The sequence below is a fragment of the Procambarus clarkii genome, chromosome 70 (assembly GCF_040958095.1).
Source record: "Procambarus clarkii isolate CNS0578487 chromosome 70, FALCON_Pclarkii_2.0, whole genome shotgun sequence".
NCBI classification, from domain to species: Eukaryota; Metazoa; Arthropoda; class Malacostraca; order Decapoda; family Cambaridae; genus Procambarus; species Procambarus clarkii.
This window is the reverse complement of record NC_091219.1, coordinates 22,304,729-22,322,492: the sequence shown is the minus strand read 5'-3', so window position 1 is coordinate 22,322,492 and position 17,764 is coordinate 22,304,729. Positions and strand designations below refer to the sequence as shown.

The window sequence follows — 17,764 nt, the reverse complement described above, 5'->3', positions numbered from 1 at the left end:
CTGCCCACTGAGAATACTCGGCTGGCACAGTTAAGTGGTTAAGAAGCAATAAAATGCTTTCTTCAAAAACAAAAGACGGTTAGGTTAGGTTGTGGTTTTCTATTCAGCTTTTCAGGTAAACTCAAATATTCACAATATATTTGACAGTATGGTTTAATATGAAGTGAAAATAAGTAAAATTCCTGACTGCCATACATAGTACATAATTGCACTTGGGGCTGATACATTTACCTCCCCATTTTTGGAGGATGGGCTGTATTCAGTAGTTAAATTAGAAAAAATTAAAGTGTGTGCAATAAAATCCAACTTGGAATTTGGTTTGTTTATGAGGAGGTTAGATTTCCAGAAGCTTTCTAATTTAGAAAACAGAAGTAAGTGTGGAGACATGATCACAACATAAAATAATATGTTGCAAATTTATGTAGTAGGCTTTTCACATATGTTTCAAAGAGAATGAGAGGTCAAAGGTACAAGGTCAAGACACACCGATATAAAAAGACTATCAGAAAACATTTCTTCACCAGTAGAGTACCTTAGTTGGAGAATGAAACAATATTCAGGAAGAACTCCTTATTCCATCACTATCTCTTAGTTTTAAGTAAATATTTGATAAAATTTATGTGAATGATGGGACACCACAAACATAGCTCTATTTTTTTTTTTAACAACAGTCTGGTCATTATAATTAGATAACACAATATGTCAATGCTTCTATTATATCTGTTACTATTAGTTTTGTGGGTCCCATGACTGAGCAAATGTGTTTTAGTGATTAGTCAGTGAGAAAGTTGCAGTGTTAAAGTAGATTTTTCCATGAAAACAGTGTGCAACCTATTATTTTAATAAATTATTTATTGTTTGATTGTTGATGATGATAACTGAGACTAAAGTAATTAATGTCACTAGTTTTATATTATCATCATCATAAAGTATGCTTATAAGTACAGTAGTACATGTCCATTTAAAAAATCATTACATCAGGAAATATGTGATTTATATTGAAGATAGTGTAGTCTTAAGGAAGTTAATTAATTCATGTTCCATATTTCATTTGAATCCTTGAAATATTTTTTTAAGTAATTTACAGAATATATGATTTGTGTTATTTGAGTTTAAGATTGTCTATTTCACATAAAAGGAAAATGTAAAAAGGACTTAGTTGTTCCCATATTCTTTAAATACTGTATATGATAAAATCAAATTAATGGACCAAGCAAATGATTATTGAATACTGTGATGAAAGTACATAATTATGAACACATATTAAATATACCTTCCTCTTCTTCTTAGTGTATTTTCTTACTATAGACATTTTATGTGGGGGAGCCCTATCAACTCCTTGAAGCTATCTATACTGATTAACTGCCTTACTACTTGGAGTCATCAGTCGCAGAGTTCTTGTATGCCTACCGGGGACTATGAACCAGAAACTGGCCCCCCCTCAGAGAGGCACAAGGAGCAATGGCCCATGAACACTTTACATTAAATCTTGTCACCTTGCCATTGACCAGGAAAGGCACCCAGAAAGGAAGGCGAATCGGAACAGAATACTGCCTGGTTGAAAAATGTGACCTATGCACTTTAACCATTGCACTGGTCAATGTGACTTGAGGCTCTCGACGCGTTACCTGGTTGATACCTGGTTGATGGGGTTCTGGGAGTTCTTCTACTCCCCAAGCCCGGCCCGGGGCCAGACTTGACTTATGAGAGTTTGGTCCACCAGGCTGTTGCTTGGAGTGGCCCGCAGGCCCACATACCCACCACAGCCCGGTTGGTCCGGCACTCCTTGAAGGAAACAATCTAGTTTCCTCTTGAAGATGTCCACGGTTGTTCCTGTAATATTTCTGATGCTCGCTGGTAGGACATTGAACAACCGTGGACCTCTGATGTTCATACAGTGTTCTCTGATTGTGCCCATGGCACCTCTGCTCTTCACTGGTTCTATTCTGCATTTTCTTCCATATCGTTCACTCCAGTACGTTGTTATTTTACTGTGCAGATTTGGGACCTGTCCCTCCAGTATTTTTCATGTGTATATTATTTGGTATCTCTCTCATCTCCTTTCTAGTGAGTACATTTGGAGAGCTTTGAGACGATCCCAATAATTTAGGTGCTTTATCTCGTCTATGCATGCCGTATATGTTCTCTGTATTCCCTCAATTTCAGCAATCTCACCTGCTCTGAAGGGGGAAATGAGTACTGAGCAGTACTCAAGACAGGACAACACAAGTGATTTGAAGAGTACAACCATTGTGATGGGATCTCTGGACTTGAAGGTTCTCGTAATCCATCCTATCATTTTTCTGGCTGATGCATTACTTGTTTGGTTATGCTCCCTAAATGTTAGGTCGTCGGACATCATTATTCCCAAATCCTTGACATGCTGTTTTCCTACTATGGGCAGTTTCGATTGTGTTTTGTACCCTGTATTATGTTTAAGATCCTCATTTTTGCCATATCTGAGTACCTGGAATTTATCACCGTTAAACATCATGTTATTTTCTGCTGCCCAGTCGAAAACTTTGTTAATATCTGTTTGTAGTTTATCAATGTCTTCAGCAGAGGTAATTTTCACGCTGATTTTTGTATCATCTGCAAAGGATGACACGAAGCTGTGACTTGTGTTTTTGTCTATATCTGATACGAGAATAAGGAACAGCAGTGGTGCAAGGACTGTACCCTGAGGTACAGAGCTTTTAGCTGCACTCGAACTCAATTTTACTTGATTGGCTGTTACTCTTTGTGTTCTGTTCGACAGGAAATTGAGTATCCAACGTCCACTTCCTCACTTGTTGGCCACTTCCAGTTGGCCACTTCCTCCCTCCCTCACCTGACCTGACTCGCCACCATTTCCCTCCCACAATACTGTTTTTGCTTTTATTCACTATATACAGACATTATATATAAGTATCTCAATGTTTTGTTCACCATAGCAAACAACTAAGCTGGTATAGTGAGTCCAGACAGTAAAAGGTAATCACACAGAGTCAGCAAACAATGCTACCTCCCTCTCCACCAAGATTACTCCTTCCACTACAGCGCTAATTATCGCAACAATCCTGCTTATATCAGAATCCTGGTCATTTTTATCACAGTCAGGGGTCTTCTGTAATACTGTCATCACTAAACAATAGCATGAACATATATATTATGCCATTTATAGGCGATGCTGTGGTCACAAGCTGAACAGCAGTGCTGTGAGCTCATGCTGCACGAGTCAGGCTTGGTGGTTCACTCAATACTGAGGCCTTCACACCTGGGAATTTGTCCCATGATTTTTCTTTTTAAAATGGCATCTGTTTACAAGAGCCCTGATGTATCCATGGGCCATATAAATCTTGCGTAGTACTCCAAAACGTCAGATGACGTGATCCGCAATTTATAGCAAGTTACTCAACACATCATATGACATGTTGCGCAGTTTAAAGGTTAACAGTTAAATTCCATTTGCCAAGTGGTGCTCCATATACTTATTTTGTCCAGGTCTTCTTGAAGGGCATGACAATCATCTAAGTTTTCTATCTTTCCTATTATCATAGCATCATCAGCAAACATGTTCATATCATTCTGTATTCCAACTGATAGATCATTTATTTAGACAATGAACATTACTGGTGGAAGAACTGAGCCCTGTGGTACTCCACATGTAACATTCCTCCAGTCCGATACATTGCCACTGATTACAGCCCTCATTTTTCTATCATTTAGGAAATTTTTCATCCATGTTAGAAACTTGCCTGTCACCTCTGAAATATGTTCCAGTTTCCAGAACAATCTCTTATGTGGAACTCTGTCAAAAGCTTTTTTTTAGGTCCTGATAGATGCAGTCAACCCCAACCTTCTTTTTCCTGTAAAATCTGTGGCTCGATCATAGAAATTGTAAATTCATTATACAGGATCTTCCTGATCGAAAACCATATTGTCTGTCGGATATTGTATAGTTTTTCTCCAGGTGTTTTGCCCATGTACTTTTAATTATTTTTTCCAATATTTTGACTATTACACTTGTCAATGATACAGGTCTATAATTGAGGGGGTCTTCCCTGCTGCCACTTTTGTAGATTGGAACTATGTTAGCCTGTTTCCACACGTCTGCTACGATTCCTGTACACAGGGATGGCTGAAAGATCAGGTGAAGTGGAATGCTGCTCAAGTGCACATTCTCTCAGAACCTGTGGTGAAACTTCATCTGAACCAACTGCTTTGTTATTACTTCTTGAGCATTTTTTCCACTTCATCTCTTGACACCTCTATGTGCTCTGTTTTGTTCTCTGGAATTCTTTTTGTGTCTGGTTCCCTGAATATTTCATTTTGTACAAATACACTTTGGAACATTTTGTTTAATGTTTCACACATTTCCTTTTCATTTTCTGTGAATCTGTTTCCCATTTTCAACCTCTGAATATTATCCTTTACCAGCAATTTGTTGTTTATGAATTTATAGGTCTGGTTCTGTTTTACATGTGTCCGCAATCTGTTTATCAAAATTTCTTTCAAATCAAATCAAATCAAATGTTTATTTAGGTAAGGTACATAACATACAAGAGATTTTACAAAGAGTGATGGACTTATAGATAGGGCTAGTACATACAATGCCTAAAGCCACTATTACGCAAAGCATTTCAGGCATGAAAAACTTAAATGACTAAAGCTTAATACTAATTGAGCATAAAGAATAAAATGAGTTGAGAACAAATAAAAAAAAAAGAGATAAAAAAGGGGGGAACGTGGCTGAAAAAGCAGCACAAATACAATTAGGTCGACAAACAGCGCCATTTGAAAAAAAAAGACTGGTTGACAATAGAGGGGTAAGGTAGATTACAGGGAATTTATTAGGTATAGCTTCGTTTTTATCTTAAACTGGTTGAGAGAGATACAGTCTTTAACATGGTTGGGAAGGTCATTCCACATTCTGGGTCCCTTGATTTGTAGAGCATTTCTAGTATGATTAAGTCGTACTCTAGGAATATCAAAACTGTATTTATTTCTGGTGTGGTGCTCATGGGTTCTGTTACAACCTTCTATAAAGCTTTTGAGGTCAGGATTGGCATTACAGTTCAGCATTTTATATATGTATAATACACATGAGAGAATGTGCATTGACTTAATATCTAACATATTCAGAGATTTGAGTAGGGGTACTGAGTGATGTCTGGGGCCAGAGTTTGATATTGTCCTAATAGCAGCTTTGTATTGAGTAATTAGAGGATGTAAATGATTTTGGGTAGTAGAACCCCAAGCACAAATACCATAGTTGAGATATGGATAGATGAGGGAATAATAGTGTCACCAGGGCAGGGCGGGGTACATAATATCTGATCTTAGAAAGAATGCCAACAGTTTTTGAAACTTTTTTTTATATATTTAGAATGTGTCCCTGGAAATTCAGCTTGTGGTCAATGAGAATGCCAAGGAATTTGCCATCTAATTTGTTACAAATTTGGGTATTGTTTATTTTGAGATTTATTTGATTAGAGGATTTATTGCCAAACAGAATATAGAAAGTTTTGTCAATGTTAAGGGTGAGTTTGTTGGCAGTTAGCCAAAGATGGACTTTATTTAGCTCAGTATTTACTGTGGCATTTAGATCAAGGGGGTCAGGACTGGAGTAAATGAAGGTTGTGTCGTCAGCAAATAGAATTGGTTTGAGGTGTTGAGAGGCATTTAGAAGGTCATTAATGTAGATGAGAAAGAGGAGAGGGCCAAGTATGCTGCCCTGAGGAACACCAATGTTGATGGGTAGGGTGGGAGAAATTGAATTATTCACAGAAACATACTGGCCTGTCAGTAAGGTAGGATTTGAGGTATTGCAGGGAGTGTCCTCTGACTCCATAATGATGTAATTTAAGAAGAAGGTTTTGGTGGTTGACAGTGTCAAAAGCCTTACGCAGGTCCACAAATAACCCAACAGGGAACTCATTTTTATCAAGAGCTGTATGAATCAAGTTAAGCATACTAATAAGTGCATCGTTAGTGCTTTTTTTTGGGTCTGAAGCCATATTGACAAGAGCTAAGTATATTGTGTTTGGCTAGATAAGAGTAAAGCTGCTTGTAGATTAGTTTTTCAAAAATTTTTGACAAGTTAGGCAGGATTGATATAGGTCTGTAGTTGTTAACATCTGTGAGATCACCACATTCTTTGTCTCTCTCCGCATTGCCTTGTAGTTGTTTCTCGCATCTTTGTATCGCTGGTATGTTTGGGGGTTTGACCTCTTCTGTATTGATTCCATTTTGGTGTCTTTTGGTCTCTGGCTCTCTTGCAATTTGTGTTGAACCAATCCTGTTTCCTAGTTCTGCATCTCTGCTTTGGTATAAATTTTGTTGTCTTTATCATATATTTCCACCAAACTTGACATACATCTCATTTACTTCATATCCTCATAGCAAGTCTTTCCAGTCAAATTCATTAAAAAAAAATGTCTTAGTTCCCCATAATGACCTCATCTGAAATCAAGTTTTTCAAATGCTTCAACCTCATTTTCTTCCAGATTATAACGCATTGCATACTTTATTCCCAAAAAGATATTGTCACTTTTATCCAAGGGAGGAAGGTACTGAATGTCAAATATCTCTTCCTCTTTTCTGGTAAATATCAAATCCAGCATGGAGGGAACATTCCCTTCCCTCATCCTTGTAGCTTTTTTAACATGTTGAACCATGAATGTTGCCAGGATGAGGTTACGAATCTACAAGTCCAAAAATCCTCTGTTTTAGCTTCATATGCCTCCCAGTGTATAGATATTAAGTTGAAGTCGCCGACTACCAACAGTCATCATCTATCTTTATCAGCTCTTGCTATAATCTCTCTCATTATTGTTATGAGACCCTCACGTTTATTATCCAGCTCCTCCTTTGACCATATGTTGCATGGCGGTGGACTATATGCATTTATGATTGTTAGTTTATCATCCTGATTGTAGATCTATAGTGCTATTATGTCAAGTTCTCGTGGATTGGCAGTCATTATTCCATTTACCTTTAGGTGTTTTTTCACCAGCACAGCAACCCCACTGCCTTTCAAAAAATTTTCTGTCCCATCTCCAAACTGAGTAGCCCCTTGGGAATATGACCTCATTTAAAATATCATCTTCTAGTTTTGTCTCCGTGAGTACAACAATGTCTGGTGTCTGTAGCTGCATTACATCACTGCGATGTAATCCAGATGGTGATGAATCCTGATGATAGAATCCTGATGGTGACGACCGCTGGAGTTCTGATGGTCTCCAGCTCCAGCCCAACAATTCCCACTAGACTTCCTTTTTACCTGGAACTTCAAGAACAAGAGGTCATAGATCTAAACTAACGAAACAAAGCTGCTGGAGAAATATAGGAAAATTCACTTTCGTAGACAGAGTGGTAGACGGTTGGAACAAGTTAGGTAGGAGGGTAATTGAGGCCAAATTCGTCAGTTATTTGAAGGTGTTATATGACAAAAGAGTGCTGGGGAGATTGGACACCACGAGCGTAGCTCTCATCCTGTAACTACACTTACTTATTTACTTAACTCAGTATCTTTGATCTCACTCCATCTATGCTGGTGTATGCAATTTTCAGGAACATGTTCCCCTTTCCTTATTCTTCACTTCCCCTTTCTCTAGTGATTCTGTTGGTTTGCCTTTTTGTACCATTTACTAGTCTGCCTACCCCTATCACTTTGTGGAAAAAACCAGCATTGAATGTAATGAAACGCCATTTTCTGGGTGAGTCCAGGAGGCTCCCCAGAGCTGAATGGATATGTATAACTTTCTGGCTTCAGTCAATGTGTTTGCCTAACAGGGACCACGAGCCAGAACCTGGACTCCTCAGAGAGGCACAAGGAGCAATGGCCTATAGAAACCACCCCCCTTTCCCCTGTGGTTGGGAGCATTCTATGTCTGCAATCAACCGGAACATGCACCCAGAAAGATAGGCACCCCAAAAAAAAAACCCTATTCTGGTGAAAATATTGCTACTGAAAGATGAACGAGTGAACAGAACTCGCCAAACAAAATTAGCAAACTAGCATGATGTCATCACGTCGCCGTGCTGCCATCTGCGCAACCCCCCCCCCAACCCCCCCACCTCCATGCCGGCGATCCAACCGGCAGGTCTTAGGCTGGATGTCAAGATACGCGAAAAACACCGCCGACTGAAGGGAGGAAGGGATGCCAGGAAGCTTCCAGGACTCGCCCAGAAAATGGCATTTCATTACATGCAATGCAGGTTTCCTGGGGAAAGTCCCATTGGCTCCCTGGAGCTACCTCACCAAATATAAGGAAAAGAGGGAAGGACCTAGGAGGCGGATGCCACGCACCATAACCCAAAAACAAAACCATAGACCAAGTCAATGAACCCCGCAGATGACCTCGAGAAACCCGAACTCCAGAACAGGAAGGAAAGAAGGAAGGGAACCCGGGCAAACCAATATGCACCCACGGCCTCAGAGGCCAAGACGCGTAGAGAACAACAAAGAGCCACCACCAAACACAACACGTGAAGCACTCCTGGCCTGACCAACCAAGCAGCAACCCAAGGACCCTTCTGGAAAACAGCAGACCCAAACATCACCCGAAAAGGAGACTGCAGCAAACGAACAACCTATCACCAGGACAAGATGAGCAGAAAAAACACATGCACCGGAGGAGAGCCGGAAAGTTTCCGACCCAACCCCCAGAGGTCAATGCCAACAGGGAAAGGAACCCCCCCCCCCCACAAAAAAAAAATACACCAGAACCGAAGGGGGACACGACAAACCAAGGCCAACAACCAGGATGGCATCCCTGGAAACACAAACCGAAACTGTCTCTATTTTCCACTTGTTACAACTTGTAATAAAGTTGTTACATCTTGGCTTAATGTGTTAATGACGTATTAGAACATTGTTACAACTTGCTATATTGGTTGTTATAACTGGTTAGGAGGTGATAAAACTTGTTCGAACATTGTACTAACGTTGTAGTTTCGGTGTGTGTTTGGCAGTATGGGAGCACATGAGCAGGCCAGAGGTGAAACAACTCGCTAGACAGCTAGCGGAACAGAGCAGAAGGAACAGCAACACCGAACGCAAACTGTAGCAGCCCCGATAGCGCCGCCTAATATGAGGCGATAGTATTCGGCACCAGACGACAGTCCTGGAACAACCCCGAAGGGAAGTATAAGACAACTTATCAGAGACTGAAGTACACCTTCACAGTGATAGGAAACCCGGAATGATTACCAGAAAACTACACACTGCTGCCAAGACGAAGCACGCAGGTGGGAGACCAACAACAAATCCACCAGTGCCCACACAAGAGAGAAGAAACTCGAGACAAAACATCCTGAGATGGGAAGACCTTAGGGTAAGAACAAACTAGCCTCGTACTGGGCTGGAAAGATTTGCAGAAAGACACAGAGCAGCTGGAAGACCCTCAGGATTGGACATTGAGCAACGCAGCACCCCCCAACCAAGGCCGGCAAAGAACGTGAAGGAAGGCCTGCCAGGGAACCAGGAACCTAAACCTGACGAGCCAGGAAGGAACAACCCAAGCTTGCAGACACCCCCGGCCAGGAGAACACCCCCCCCCCCCCACACCTCCCGGGACCTCTGAAGGACCAACAAGGTCAAAAACAGATGGCAAAGAGAAGAATTCGCTTGCTGAAAGAGCCGAACCGCAGACACTGCAACAGCAATGACCAAATGGCGACGAAAACCGAAGAACCAGGGAAAAACAAGCACCACAAACCGAATCGCGAGATGCAAGGCAAAAAACAGCAACCCCGCAACCCGCAGGAGCAGTGCAATCAGCTCCAGCAAGGAAGAACGATGCACACATCCCCAGTTACATATAAGGAGAACTACTCAGGACGTGTACCGCACTAAAACAAAAATGCATGGCGTGGAAAAGAAAAACAAAGAAAAGCTGTAGCCATGACCGTAATTCTAGCTTCTGTCCCAATGAAAAGGAACCGTAGGGGCAGGAGTAGTTGATTGTAAATCTACATCCACCCGCAAACATTGCAACACAGAAGCCGGCAATGACGTACAAGGAAAAAAAATGAAAGAACTCAATTCCATAACTGAACACTGGGCAGTCCAAAATCAGGAAACTGAACATGTACAGAGGCCAACCTAGCACCAACACCAGTACAGCCAATAATAACCTACCAAGATACACAACAAAGTGTAGTAAAGAGGTAGGAAAAACAGAAATAGGCAATGAAAAGACCCTACATATGGTCCAAGCACCAGTAGGTAGGGACAACAATTCATAAATAACAAATTGCAGGTAAAGGATAATATCCAGAGGTTGAATATGGGAAACAGATTCACGGAAAAAGAAAAGGAAATGTGTGAAACATTAAACGAAAAGTTCCAAAGTGTGTTTGTACAAAATGAAATCTAAAGAGAACCAGACACAATAAGAATTCCAGAGAACAACATAGAGGGTATAGAGGTGTCTAGAGATAAAATGGAAAATATGCTAAAGGAGCTAAGTAAAAACAAAGCAGTTGGCCCATATGGAGTTTCACCATGGCTTCTGAGAGAATGTACATCTGAGCTCAGCATTCCACTTCACCTGATCTTTCAGGCATCCCTGTGTACAGGGATGCCTGATACATGATTGCGACATGGAGAAAAGTATATGTCCAAGAGAAAAAAGGTTAAGAAAGCGTTGTAAAGCCCCCACAGGAATGACGAAACTGACGGACCCAAAGGGAGACGGAACCGAACCGAACCCAGGGAGGGGCAGACCCGAAACCAACTCGGTCGCAGAGGGGGAAGGAAAACCCCACAATAAGGAACTGCAAGCCCCATTCCGAGGGCACAAAAACCCAAACAGGTCCCAAGGCCCCCCAGGCAACCCCTCCTCAGCCCCAAGAATCTCCACGGCAGGACCTAAAGCCCTGGCCACACAAGAAAAAGTCCAGGCAGTCGTAAAAACACTAACCACTTAACAGCGCCAGCCAAGTATTCTCGGTCAGCGGGAAACTGTGCCAACCGAGAAAACTCTTTGATTTTTCTGTACCCATTCTAAATGTGTGCCAGGTTGGTTGTGTACGAAACGGACTCTTAAGACCTCCAGTGAGAGGCAGCCATCTTGGAAAAAATTCCCAGAATGCCCTAGGGCTGCTGGCTGGGTTAGTACTGAATGAGCAACCATGGGTGGGGCACGTGCCTCTGGCTCCCAAACACCTGTCCAACGCGGTGTTGAAAGATAAAGCTCTGTCGGTGAAATTCAAACCTTATTGTTTGAAGAACATAAGGGTCATGATATTGGTGAAGCTAGGTGCAATAAGGACCTAACACAAAGGTCGGATGCAAGTGATACAGCACCTATGAGGACGATACAGTGAGTGTATCCAGTTGTAGCTCTGAGCATCACCCTTGCAATCTTATGCTATCTCCAATTTATTTAGATGATACGTAGATGAATCGTTTTCTGCGTTCAGTGATGATGCATCTGATACGAACAGCATAAATGAACAGTGTTGGTGGCTTCCATGGTGGTGTTTTCCATAGATATTTCAAGAATAGCTGAATCTCTTACTGACTGGCGGACACTCTTTGAGGCTAGCTGAATCTCTTTCTGACTAACGACACTCTTTGAGGCAAGCTGAATCTCTTCCTGTGTGGGACCATACAAAGCGATCTTTTCAAGAATACTTTACAAATTGATCTTTTCCTATAATCCTTTCAAGACTACCTTATGCTTTACAAGCTTGGCTACATACAACCTACAAGTACTAAAGCCAGGGTGTACGTGAGTGCGTTATTTGGAAGCACACAGAATGAAGAAACAGGAAGCGAAAATTTATCTGTACCTGGTGCAATGAGGGCGAAGTCGCGTTGTGCACCGTGGACTACATCATTGATTATTACTAATTTCCAAAGTACCGAGTGTGTAATACAGTGTGTTACTGTGTAAATAGTGTGTGAAACTGTACATATTGTTATTTTAGTGAATTTTTAACAAGTAATATTGCAACAAGAAGCATTTATTGTGGACATATTACTGACACATGTATCACAGTTCCATGGAATATTATGAACGTTCTAGTGTATACATATTGTAAAGGACGCAAATATGCATTATATTCTATAAAAAAAAAAAACACATTGAAAATACATAAAACAAATAATTGAAAATATATTTATGGCAACACCTGGTGCTTGAATGGCCCGCGCGACCGTGTCTGGGAGATTCATGCACGGGCGACCAGGCCCTGATGATGTCATAGCGCACCTTATCCACGTCCCCACAGTCAAAGTAAGTGGAATTTGGTATTTATTTTTACATAAACATGTTCAGGGAAGGGAAGTTATCATTTTATGAAGAAAAAATAAGTTTGGGGAACACTTTATTTCATACGCACAGGGGTGAATTTCACGATAAACTCATCGCAGCACGGTGGTTGAGCTTAAATTTGCTTAAATTTTGCTAAGCTGTTTTTAAGAGTTTATCTTCCTCTTCCATGGCTTTGCAATTTGTTTGCAATTGATTCTTGTCCTTGCATAAGTCTTTCACTAACCCTTCAAGACCTAAAACTTTGCTACTCAAGTGGTCATTACTTTCTTTCAATTTGCTGAATATTTCTACATGATAGTTTATTATAATATCTAATTTTGCCAACTTGTTGTGTAGACTGCTTGTGTCAATACCTTCTTCATTAAAACCCCAAAAATCTAGCTCTGTTTTGTTTTCCTTCTTGCTGGCGACCATCTTGAATGTCATTGTCTGCACTTTGAACACTGGGGCAACATTTTCTCATCCAATTTTTTACTTCACTTGGCACATTCGTGTTATCTCGCCTATTTTTCCAAAGCACTACACCTTTATGTTCCTTGGGACACCACTCACTATCAACAACCTGTACTACAATACTTAGGAATTGTGAAATATCCTGGAGCTCCTCTAATACAGGTGTTGACACAAGGGGTGTCACCTTGTGAATGTGTAATTACCCAAGTGTAGTTACAGGATGAGAGCTATGCTCGTGGTGTCCCGTCTTCCCAGCACTCTCTGTCATATAACGCTTTGAAACTACTGACGGTCTTGGCCTCCACCACCTTCTCACCTAACTTGTTCCAACCGTCTACCACTCTGTTTGCAAAAGTGAATTTTCTTATATTTCTTCGGCATTTGTGTTTAGCTAGTTTATATCTATGACCTCTTGTTCTTAAAGTTCCAGGTCTCAGGAAATCTTCCCTATCGATTTTATCAATTCCTGTTACTATTTTGTATGTAGTGATCATATCACCTCTCTTCTGTCTTCCAGTTTTGGCATATTTAATGCCTCTAACCTCTCTTCGTAGCTCTTGCCCTTCAGTTCTGGGAGCCACTTAGTAGCATGTCTTTGCACCTTTTCCAGTTTGTTGATGTGCTTCTTAAGATATGGGCACTACACAACTGCTGCATATTCTAGCTTTGGCCTAACAAAAGTCATGAACAATTTCTTTAGTATATCGCCATCCATGTATTTAAAAGCAATTCTGAAGTTAGAAAGTGTGGCATAGGCTCCTCGCACAATATTCTTTTATGTTGTCCTCAGGTGATAGTTTTCTATCTAGAACCATCCCTAGACCTCTTTCTTTATCAGAATTCTTTAAAGATTTCTCACATAATATATAGGTTGTGTGGGGTCTATGTTCTCCTATTCCACATTCCATAACATGGCATTTATTAACATTAAATTCCATTTGCCAAGTGGTGCTCCATATACTTATTTTGTCCAGGTCATCTTGAAGGGCATGACAATTATCTAAGTTTCTTATCCTTCCTATTATCTTAGCATCATCAGCAAACATGTTCATATAATTCTGTATACCAACTGTAGATCATTTATGTAGACAATAAACATCACTGGTGCAAGAACTGAACCCTGTGGTACTCCACTTGTGACATTTCTCCAGTCCGATACATTGCCTCTGATCACTGCCCTCATTTTTCTATCAGTCAGAAAATTTTTCATCCATGTTAGAAGCTTACCTGTCACCCCTCCAATATTTTCCAGTTTCCAGAACAACCTCTTATGTGGAACTCTGTCAAACGCCTTTTTTAGGTCCAGATAGATGCAGTCAACCCAACCATCTCTTTCCTGTAATATATCTGTTGCTCTATCATAGAAACTGAGTAAATTCGATGTGTGGCAACATGTTGTTGTCTGGAATCACCATACCAGCTTAGTGGTTCACTATGGTGAACACAAATGTAAATACTTATATATAAAGTGTGTATAGAGTGTAATAACAGCAAAAGGCTTATGTTGGGAGTAGCCATTTAAGTGAGGGAGTGAGGGAGGCTGTCGTCTGCTGTGTGACCTTGTCATGCAGTGGCCAGTATGCTCTTTGGACACCATACCAGCTTAGTTGTACAGTTATGGTGAATAAAACATGTAGATACTTATATATAACGTGTGTATATAGTGTAATAACACCACAAACAGTATTGTGGGAGTAGTAATGTTGGCGAGTTAGGTGTTGAAGGAGTGAGGGAGGGCTGGCTGGGTGTGGCAGCCCACTCTTTGTTTTTTGGGCTCACCATACCAACTTAGTGGTTCGCTCTGGCGAACACATATGTAGATAGATATATACAATGTGTGTGTATATAGTGTAATAGCAGCAAAAATCCTGTTTGATTGATTGATCATAGAATATAATATACATGTTACATAATTTTAAGCACAGTGATGTTCCACACATTAAACTATATAAATTCTGCAAATTACACACTACTTTTGAATAATATTACAGCATAAAACCAGAGAAGAAATGAATGAGAAACATCAAAATAATTGTGAAACATTATATTCTTGGGAACTGCCGCCCCACGGGGTGGCGAAGCCTAGTGACCTTGAGCGCTCCATCACTTAGCGCCCATAATATGCTCAACTTCCCAGCTCCATCGCGGCTAAAGTATGTCACATACAATATTTTTGTTTAGTTTCCCTTGTCCAGAGACTGCATTTTAACAATATAAGAAGAGAAAATATTTTTTTGGAAAGAATTTTTTTTCGGTGCACCAAGGTTGTGTCGTATTTTAATGCAGAGGAGTGTGGTGGATAAGGTTTTAAAAGAACTTCCCCACCAAGAAACATCCAACCAAAACTTCATCCAACTAGCTCACCTGCTCGTTAGCTCTACCTCCTCTCATTGGGGAAAGGGGGGGAGCCGACCTGGGTGAGTCTAGTGCCATTAGTCAGTTCTTAACTGATGTCGTGCCTGGCTGTCATCGGCTCGCTCTGGCCACAGTTTTCTCTGGTGTCCCTGCACCGGTTGCTGCATCACAACCTTCCTCTTTGTGTTTTTCGGAGATCGGTGCCATGGCACCACCTCCCTTCTCTCGCTCGATGTTTTCACAGATGCTGTGTTTCTTGGTTGGGGCTTTGTGCCCAGTGCTCACCAATTTGGCCAGGGGCATTGGGGCTTGTCCTTTCGTCGAGCTCATAGCACCGTATGGGAGTTTGTGGCAGTGTGGCAGGCGCTACAGAGGGTTCGGATTCCTTGAAGCTCGGTGATTTGGCTTCCTTCGGACTGTTCCTTGTTGTTCATTGTCTCAACTAGGGGTGCTCCATTTGGTCCGTGCCTCTTTGGAGCTGGTTGCTTCAGGTAGCTCTTCTGCTGAGTTCTGGGGGATTAGCTCTCAGCACCGTTCACGTTCAGAGGATGTCCAAACATCCTGGCGGATGGCCTGTCTCACTTCGTTCCAAGTTCCACGGGGTGTCCGGTCAATGCCGAGTCTTTCCTTTGGCTCTGCCAGATGTGATGTACGGACACCCAGATGTGGATCTCTTCACATCAGCTTGGTCTCGGCGTCTTCTTCTATACGTGGCGCCATTCCCCGACTGCGAGTCAATCACAGTGGATGCTTTTCAGCTGGACTGGTCGAGATGAGTGTTCCTGTACCGCTTTTCCCAGGTCCAGCTCTTGCTCTGAGTTCTGGCTTGGCTGGAATCTTACAGAGGAAGAGTGCTTCCTCTGGCCCCATGGTGGTTGGCCCAGCCTTGGTTTCAGGTGCTGTTTGCTCAGTGTCCAAACCCAAGTGTTTTTCCACAGCTCCGCCTTTATCAGTAGGTCAGGTGGGTGAAGTAACTCACTGGTTTGATCTTCCCTTCCTCAATATGTGTCTGGTATTTCCGATACATATTTCTATTGCCATTTGTATGGTGATCAGGTGGTAAGTTTGATGGTGTCCCACCTTCAATCTTCTTCTCAGCGACAGCTTGAGGTGTATACGCAGGCTTTCTGCCATTTTCTTTCTCTCCATCATGCTTCTTCTGTGTCTGTCTGGGTTTTGTCTTTTCTTTCTTGGCTTTTTCTGGATTGGCGTCTAATGCTGAATACTGTTGCTTCTTATCTTGCGGTGTTGGAGCTGCTTTAGCTTGTGTTCAGTGTGACCATCACTTGCACCCATTTCCACAAGCTTTCTCGTGTGTTTTTTCACCTCTGGCCTGTTCATGCACCACCTGAGCCTGCTTGATCTTTGGAAGAGGTTTTTTTCTTTTCTTTTCTTTGCCTCAGTTTGTGGTGGCCCCTTCATCCGGGACTGGTTTTGGAACGCTCTGTTTTTGTTGGCTTTGACCTCTGGTGGTCAGGTTGGAGAGTTTCATGAGAAACTTAAGATTTAAAAGATATTTTAAATTCTTTTAAATTTTTAAATTAAGATTTAAAATTCTCTTTTTAAAAGAGAAAAGAGAGATTTAATGAGAGCATGAAGAGCTCTCATTAAATCTAGCCAGCCTGCAGTCTACCCTCGTGCCCATAATGTGCAGAAGTATGCCACTCTGTCGTCGGTATTTGTGAACATGTCTTGGAACGATATTCTGGCGCAGGGATTTTGGAGGTCTAACAGGATCCTGGCTGCCAAGTATCTGGTTAATGTCCATGGCCCTCTGTAGCCTTATTGCTTTGAAGAAGGCTGTTATAGCTAATGGGTTCTTCTTTGAGTTGATTTGTGCCATGCTGCCACCTCCCTGGTAAGTTCCTATTTTTCCTTCTCTCTTGGTAGAGAAGCCAATGGGCTCCTCACAGAAAACCAGTGTTGAATGTAGTGAAATACCAATTTCTGGGGATGAGTCCCTTAGGCTCCCTGACGCCCTCCCTCCCTCCAGTCAACAGCTTTTATCATTCAAGAATTGGCTAATCGTAGCTGGGTGAGCTCCCCCCCCCCCCCCCCCCCCCCCCAATGAGAGAGGGGTGGAGCTAACAAGTGGGGGCTAGTTGGACGAAGTTTGGTTGGTTGTTTCTTGGGAGTTCATTTTATACCTTAGAGGGTGTAGGTCACATTTTTCAACCAGACAGTAGTGAATTTTGATTCGCCTACCTTTCTGGGTGCCTTCTCTGGTCGATTGCACGATGATGAACTTTAAATGGAAAGTGTTCATGGGCCATTGCTCACTGCACCTCTCTGAGGAGGCCAGGTTCTGGTTCTGGTCCCTAGCATGCATACAAGAACTCTGCAACTGATGACTCCAAGTAGTATGGCACTTAAGCAGTATGGCACTTAAGCAGTATAGATAGCTTCAGGGGAGCCCCCCGAGGCTTAGCCAGAAACTGGCATTTCATTACATTCAGTGCTGATTTTTTATTACAGTAATTGTCAGGTTACTTCATTGTTAACATGTCACATATTATTGAAACCTTTTTACACTACGATGCATTCATCAATAATCCTCTGCCCTACATCTCCAATTTTATGCTTTGCTTGTATTATTTCTGCTCTCAGTGTAGTATTGTTGCCATTATATCAAGTCAATTCTTAGCCATCAGTTTTATTGGAAAATTGGTCATTTTGTTATTCGTGGA

The 17,764-nt window shown here is 41.6% G+C and overlaps 1 protein-coding gene across 19 annotated transcripts in view; it reads left to right on the top strand.

Moving 5' to 3' along the window:
- LOC123775303 (disintegrin and metalloproteinase domain-containing protein mind-meld) overlaps positions 1-17,764 on the top strand; it is an 890,968-nt gene that overhangs the window by 793,660 nt on the left and 79,544 nt on the right. The gene's annotated exons all lie outside the window — the stretch shown is intronic.